Source organism: Microtus oregoni, unplaced genomic scaffold, assembly GCF_018167655.1.
Source record: "Microtus oregoni isolate MIOR12 unplaced genomic scaffold, Mior012 000180F_ref0000267, whole genome shotgun sequence".
Lineage (NCBI taxonomy): Eukaryota > Metazoa > Chordata > Mammalia > Rodentia > Cricetidae > Microtus > Microtus oregoni.
The window spans coordinates 71256-79816 of NW_024544838.1; positions in this window are offsets into that span (position 1 = coordinate 71256).

Genomic DNA, 8561 nt, shown 5'->3' on the forward strand with positions numbered 1-8561 from the left:
TCTACCTTCCCCCAGTCCACCCATGAGATATCTGTTATTTCCCCTTCTAAGGGAGATCCATGTATTCCCCCCTTAGGCCTTCCTTGTTACTTAGCCCCTCTGGGTCTGTGAATTGTAGCATGATTATCCTTCACTTAGCAGATAATATCCACTTCTAAGTGAGTACATACCATGCTTGTCTTTCTTAATCTGGGTTATCTCAGTCAGGATGATTTTGTCTAATTTTATCCACTTGCCTGCAAATTTCATGATGTCATTGATTTTAGTAATGAGTAATACTCCACTGTATGAATAAACCACATTTTCTTTATTTATTCTTTGGTTGAGGGGCATCTATGCTGTTTTCAGGTTCTAGATATTACAAACAAAGCTGCTATGAGCATAGTTGAGCAAGTGGCCTTGTGGTATGATTGAGCATCCTTTGGGTATATGCCCAAGAGTAGTCTTGTTGAGTCATGAGGTAGATTAATTCCCAATTTCCTGAGAAACCACCATACTGACTGTGCAAAGTGTCTGTGCAAGTTCGTAATCCCACCAGCAACGGAGGAGTGGAGCGTTCTCCTTGCCCTACATCCCTGTCAGCATGAGCAGTCACTTGTGTTTTTGATCTTAGCCATTCTGACAGGTGTAAGATGGAATAACAGAGTCATTTTGACTTGTATTTCCTTGATGGCTCAGGTTGTTGAAAAATCTCCTTAAGTATTTCTTGGCCATTTGAGATTCTTCTGTTGAGAATCCTCTATTTAGATCTGTACCCCAGTTTTTAATTGGATTATTTGGTTCGCTTATGTCTAGTTTTTTAAGTTCTTTATATATTTTATATATCAAAATTATCTGTTTAGGTCTGTACCCCATTTTTAAATTGAAATATTTGGGTTTTTGATGAAAAGACTGGAAGTTTTTATCATACAATTCTTTCACGAGCTTTGTTAGTGTTACCTCAAGATATTTTATATTATTTGTGACTATTGTGAAATATGTTGTTTCCCTAATTTCTTTCTCAGTCTGTCATTTTTATATAGGAAAGTTACTGACTTTCATGATTAATTTTGTATTCAGTTACTTTGCTGTAGGAGTTTCCTGGTGAAAATTTTAGGGTCACTTATGTATACTATCTTATCATTATACAATAAAGGTACTTTGACTTCTTCCTTTCTAATTTGTATCTCCTTGGTCTCTCTCAGCTGTATTATTGCTCTAGCTAAGACTTCAAGTATTTATATTGAATAGATATGGACAGAGTGGATAACCTTGTATTGTTTCTTATTTTAGTGGAATTGTTTTGAGTTTCTCTACATTTAAGTAGTTGTTAACTATGAAATTGCTGTAAACTCTCTTTATTGTGTTAATTTTATATTGCTGGTATACCTAATCTCTCCAGGAGTTTTATCATGAAGGAGTGATGGATTTTGTCAAAGGCCTTTTCTACATCTAATGAGAAGATCATATGGGTTTTGTCTTTTGGGTTGTTTATATGGTGAATTACATTTATCAATTTAGATGTTTTTAATCATTCCTGCATCTCTGAGATGAAGCCTAATCATGGTGAATGATCTTTTTTTGTGTGTTCTTGAATTTGGTTTGCAAAAATTTTATTGAGAAAATTTGGATCTATGTTCATAACAGAATACAGATCTGTAGTTCTCTTAGTTCTCTTTCTTTTTGGGTCTCTATGTGGTTTGGGTATCAGTATAACTATGCCCTTGTAAAATAAATTGGGTGATGTTCCTTCTTTTTTCTATATTATAGAATAAATGGAGGAGTATTGGTGTTAAGTCTTCTTTGAAAGTCTAGTAGAATTTTGCTCTTAAACTCATCTGGCCTTGGGCTTTTTTTGGTTCGGAGACCTTTAATTACTGTTTCTATTTTTCTAGGGATTATAAGTCTGTTTATATTGATTATCTGATTTATTTTAATTTAGGAAGTGGTATGTATTGAGAAGACTGTCCATTTCTTTGAGTGAATTTCAGTTGGGTGGAATACAGGTTTTTAAAGTATGTCCTTATGTTTATCTGGATAACCTCAGTGTTTGTTCTTACATCCCCCTTTTATCCCCAGTGTTGTTCTTATGTCCCCTTTTCATTTGTGATTTTGTTAATTTGGATTTTCTCTCTCTAACCTTTAGTTTGGTTGGTCGATCTTGTTGATTTTTTCAAAGAACCAGTTCCTTGTTTCATTGATTCTTTGTATTGTTCCTTTTGTTTCTATTTTATTGATTTCAGCCCTCAGTTTGATTATTTCTTGCTGTTTATACTTATTGGCTGTGATTTCTTTTTGTTCTAGCACTTTTAAGGTGTACTGTTAAGTTGCTAGTATGAGATCTCTCCAGTTTTTGGCTTGTTTGTTTTCCTTTTTATGTAGGCAATTAGCGCTATGAACTTGCCTGCTTTCAATGTGTCCCATAAGTTTGGGTATGTTTTGTATCCATTTTCATTCAATTCTAGAGAGCTAAAAAGAACTAAAAAGTTCCTTAATTTCTGTCTTGACATATTTTTCATTCAGTAGTAAGTTTTTCAGTTTCCATAAGTTTATAGGATTTCTATTGTTTTTACTGTTGTTTGATGGAGGAAGGTCATTGGCTAATAAAGGAACTGCCCTGGCCCATTTTATTGGTTAGAGGATAGGTGGGAGGAGGAAACAGAACAGAACGCTGGGAGGAAGAGGAAGTGAGGTCAGACTCCACAGCTCTGCTCTCCGGAGCAGACGCCTCAGCAGAGACGCCATGCCCCGCTCCCGGGCAGACACACGCCATGAAGCTCCGACCCAGGATGGACTAGGCTAGAATCTCCCCGGTAAGCGCACCTTGGGGTGCCATACACAGATGATTAGAAATGGGATAAATTAATATGTGAGAATTAGCCTAGAAGAGAAAGGGCCAAGCAGTGATTAAATGAATACAGTTTGTGTGTTGTTATTTCGGGGCATAAGCTAGCCGAGCAGGCGGCCGGGGTGCTGGGAACGCAGCCCCGCCACTCTTATTACTTTATATGGTGCCCAGACGTGTGGACAGCCGAAACCCACTTAAAAAACCTGAGAAGGCTTAAAAATAAGGGAGAGAGAGTTTAACACAGATTTTTGCTGTTTGTTGGTGGCGTGCTGTAGAGAGATTTCCTGATTCGGGAACAATAGCAGAAAAAATGCTGTGTCATTTTAAAGCGCGACTTCCTGGTGCTGTGCTGCCATTGCGATCTCTGTCTGGCTCCTACAGGAGACAGAGCTTTTGAATAGAGCATTTGGAGTAAAGTGCTACGATTTGTTTGATGACAACTAGACTCGCTGTGTTCTCGGGTCTGCTCTGCTTGTTAGAGGCAAGCATGTGCTTTCTTCTAAGAGAAGCTTCCTGACTCAGCTTTAGCTGCAAAGCCTGCAGCTCATTAAGATTTCCTGCCACGAAACACTTAAATGGTGTTGACGAAAAGCTGAACGCATGCTTTTCGGTTTTCAGCAGCAGCAGGAAAAAACCTGTTGTTTAAAAATGCCGGCTTTCTGGGCCATCCTGCCAGGGCAAACTCTGACTGTTTGAGGCAGGAGGGCTGGCTACCGAGAAAGGACTTGAGTGTTGTCTGTTGTAGCTCACTTGCTGGCAGGGACCTTGAAATGCCATACAGTTGTTGCAGTAAACATGGCTACAGCCTGTATATCCACCATGAGGCTGGAAAGCTAAGGAATGGACTGGATCTAGCTGGCAAAGCCACACCTTTAATCCTACTGATATTGCTTGGTAAATTGAAGACTCATGTGGTCAGAAAAACAGAGAGAGATACAGTAAAGAGAGATTCAAAGACAAAGAAAAATTTTAAATGATTTACAGCGTGTTAAAAATATATGCAGACTAAAAGTTGAAGTTCTTAAAGTAAAAAACAAAACAAAAAAAAAGCAAGAGAGTTGTTGTGTGTGGTAGTACACACCTTTAATCCCAACACTTGGGAGGCAGAGGGAGATTTACCTCTGTGACTTCAAGGTGTGGTAGCACATGCCTTTAATCCCAGTGCCTAGAAGGCAGAGACAAACAGATCTCTGTGAGTTCAAGGTGTAGTAGTGTACACCTTTAATCCCGAATGCCTGGGAGGCAGAGACAGGCGGATCTCTGAGAGTTCAAAGACAGCCTGGTCTACAGAGATACTTCAGGTCAAAGACACAGAGAACCTGTCTCAAAAGCAAAAAGTTAAAAGTAAAAATAAACAAAATAGAGGTTAAAACAAAGCTGCACAAAGATGGAAAATACACAGAGAATCTTGATACTGCATGCTATTATGCTCTCTTTAAATTATTTAAATGCTGAGGAAGGAGCATCAGATGCTAACAGATATTTATTTATAAATGCTGCTGAACTAATCCAACATAGATATTTTGATGCCTTGACTTTGAAATTTGGATCTACGGACATGATGCTTTGGAAAGGAGTTTCTTATTTTGTTTTCACAGAGGATGAGACGCTGTTCATTTCTTCTATTTCGATGTGGTATGATGGACCACGTCCTCCTGAAGGGTTGGTGTGAACATCTTCAGAAAATTGCTTCGCTCAACTGCCAACTGAGATGAAACTAGCACACAGCTTATACCATGAAAGACCTAATTAACGACGCCCCCATTCAGCAGGAAGCAGTTTGGAGAGAAATAACTGCACCCATATTCCCAAAAAATGTTTATAAATGTTCTTTTACATTTGAAGGGGGATATGATATAGATATGAATAATTTACATTAGTATAGATTTTGCTTTATTGATAGAGATTTAAGGTCAATTTTGTTATATGTATAAGTGTTTCTGATTTTGATTAAGGTATTGTGATTGTGTAGTTCATTTAAGTATGTACTGTATAATTAAGAAATATAGGTTGTTAATGGATAATCATCGATAATAGTAAAGCTTGTAGTCATGTTAGTTAGATTTTCTAGATATATAGAGATATATTTTAGATAGACATTCTTCATGTCTTTCAAAGATTACAGAATAGGACATTTAATGTTTTAATAACTGAGGACTTTTCATGACAATGAGACACTCTGCTCCTGGCAGCACCAATCTACTTCAAAAAGAAGATGGGCATCGAAGAGGATCCTTATGGAGTTTGATAGCCATTTGGGCAAGAAACTGCTCTTGCCTGGACTATTGCATAAACTGGACACAGAGAACCCACAGAGAGAGGACTACTGAACTTGCCTAAGGTGAGATGATCTTTCGGGGTTCCTGATACATGAAAGAGTCTGCGAGACATTCTGCAGGACACAACAGATAGTGACTGAACTGACTTTGAATTTTCCTGCTTTATGGAAATGTCTGCTGGATACCTTGGGCCTGAAGGCTGAAGATGGATGCCCCAACAGTACAGAGGAACTTTGGGTGACTGTCCAGGCAGCGAGATGTCTCTGTCATTTCTAGAGTTTTAAAAGTTGCTTTTATCTTGTTTGCTTAGGTAGTATTGTATCTTTCTGGAGTCTTTGATAGAGTTAAGAATAGTTAGTTATAGTTAGAGTTTTTTTTAGTTATGATAAAGATTATTGTAACTTTTACTTGATAACTGTTTTGTTATATGTAATTTTGCTATGTTAAAGTTAAAGCCTTTTTTTTTTTGTTTAAACCGAAAAAGGGGAAAATATAAAGTAATAAGAGTGGCGGGGCTGCGTTCCCAGCACCCCGGCCGCCTGCTCGGCTAGCTTATGCCCCGAAATAACAACACACAAACTGTATTCATTTAATCACTGCTTGGCCCTTTCTCTTCTAGGCTAATTCTCACATATTAATTTATCCCATTTCTAATCATCTGTGTATGGCACCCCAAGGTGCGCTTACCGGGGAGATTCTAGCCTAGTCCATCCTGGGTCGGAGCTTCATGGCGTGTGTCTGCCCGGGAGCGGGGCATGGCGTCTCTGCTGAGGCGTCTGCTCCGGAGAGCAGAGCTGTGGAGTCTGACCTCACTTCCTCTTCCTCCCAGCGTTCTGTTCTGTTTCCTCCTCCCACCTATCCTCTAACCAATAAAATGGGCCAGGGCAGTTCCTTTATTAGCCAATGACCTTCCTCCATCAGTTGTTGATATCTAGCTTTAATCTGTGGCAGTCAGATAGGATGCTGGGTGTTGTTTCAATTTCCTTGTATCTGTTGAGAATTGCCTTTTGTTCATATATGTGGTCAGTTTTGAAGAAAGTTCCATGAGGTGCTGAAAAGAAGGTATAATCTTCTGTGTTTGGGTGAAATGTTCTGTATATTATCTGTTATGTCCATTTGGTTTATAACATCAGTCCAGCATTTCTGTTTAGCTTTTGTCTGAATGGCCTGTCTATTGGCCAGAGTGGGATATTGAAGTCTCCCACTATCCGTGTGTAAAAATCAATAGGTGATTTAAGATACAGTAGTTTTTCTTTTATGAATTTGGGTGCCTTTGTGTTTGGTGCAGAGATGTTAAGAATTGTTACGCCCTCTTGGAGGATTTTTCCTTTGAGGAGTATGTAATGTCCTTCTTCATCTCTTTTGATTAGTTTTGGTTTGAATTCTATTTTCTTGTATGTTAAAATGGCTACACAAGCTTGCTTCTTGGGTTTATTTGCTTGGCATATCTTTTCCCACCTTTTTACCAAGAGGTGATGTCTATCCTTGATGTGAAGATGTATTTCTTGAATGCAGCAGAAGGATGCATTTTGTTCTCTCATCTGTTCTATTAATCTATGTCTTTTTATTGGGGAATTGAGTCCACTGATATTGAGAGATAAAAATGAGTGGTGTCTGTTGATTCCTGTTATGTTGTTGTGGTGCTGGCAGTGGTGTGTGTGTGTGTGTGTGTGTGTGTGTGTGTGTGTGTGTGTGTGTCCTCTTTGGATTTTCTGTTCTGAGATCATTTATTCTTTGTTTCCTTGAGTATAGTTAATCTCTTTAGGTTGGAGTTTTCCTCCTAATGCCTTATGTAGTACTGGATTAGTAGATTGATATTGCTTAAATTTGGTTTTATCTTGAAATATCTTTTTTGTTTAACTCTGGTGATTGAAAGTTTTGCTGGGTATAGTAGACTTTGCTAGAATCTGTGGTCTCTTACAGTCTGTAACTCATCTTCAGGTATTCCTGGCTTTTAGAGTCTCCACTGAGAAGTCAGGTGCAATCCTGATTCTAATAGGTCTGCCTTTATATGTTACTTGATCTTTTCCCCTTGCATCTTTTAATAATTTTTTTTCTACATTCTGTATATTTAGTGTTTTGGTTATTATGTGCCGGGGCACTTTCTTTTCTGGTACAATCTATTTGGTGTTCTTTATGTTTCATGTACCTTTTTTAGGCATCTCCATATATTAGAAAATTTTTCTCTTATGGTTCTGTTGAAAATATTTTCTGTGCCTTTGACCTTGGTGAAAAGTTTCTCCATCCCAATAAGTCTCTCTGCCAATGCAATAATCTGAATCAGACCAAATAGAATTAGAAAAAGCCCAGGTTTGATGCATATCACACTCCTGGATGACCTTCCAGCCCCCCAGAGGGGAGACAGGAAAGAAAAATCATGTTTGTTCTCGGGGGGGGGGGCAGTTAAATACCCTGTGGTCTTTAGCATTTCTGGGCATGGGTCATCATTTGGTGGTTTTTCTCGTGGGCAGAATCTGGACTGAGGCAACTCCTAGGGGAGGGCCTTGAGATGGAACTTTCATCAGAAATTTCCAGACTCTTCGAATATATGGATGCCAGGGGCTGGGGTGAAGCCTTCACCCAAACATCCCCAGACTCTTTGGGTATATAGACTCCCGTTCAAGTCTGGCTACTTCCTGTGGGCATGAGACAACATGGGGGAGGGGAGAGTTGGGAGTCGGTGGGCTCATGCTCAGTGGGAGGTGTGGCTGGAGGGGCATCCAGTTAACTGACATCCCAGAGACTTCAGGCAACTGTTCCTTGAGAGAGCTGGGAAGGCAGGTTGCTAGGAGAAAAAAATATATTGTTATCATTATCCCTATGAACAGGGCTAGCAGTGGGGTGACAACTGCCAGAATGAAAGGACCAAAGAAGTGCCTGTGTTGTACAGATGAAGCAAGGGTAAATGAATAAGATGAGAGCAAATACGCCCTTTAAAACTAGATTTCAGTTGCTGGGTAGATGGCCATTTGAGCCTGGAGAGGTGGTACCAATGGTGAAGTCCCAGGCGCTGGTGCAGATGCTGGCTTTATCTGGAGGATACTCTGTACGTTGGTCTTGGCCCAGACAGGATGAGTGAACCTGAAAAATAAGCTCAAAAATGGGTGGGGTCAAAATGAACTCTGGAGACCGTTAGTTTTCATCATATCAGATTTCTTGATAGAGCAGCAGAACTTCTCCCAGGAACTTGCGGGTGTCTGTGAGACAGCTAGAACAGGTTTACGTCTTGGTGTCATAGCAAAAGGTTATGGCTTTAGGCTTAAAGGCATGAACACTTTAGAAGACAAAAGAAATTGGAAACTCTGAACCTCTGAAGATACATCTGAAACCTGTTAATTCTGGACTATGAAGCCTGTGAAAAAGACACACCTGTCTGTATTTTTAGCAGGAAATTTAACAAAAGAAGTAATCAGCTACCAGTACCTAAGTCATCAAATGCCATCAGACAGTTCTAA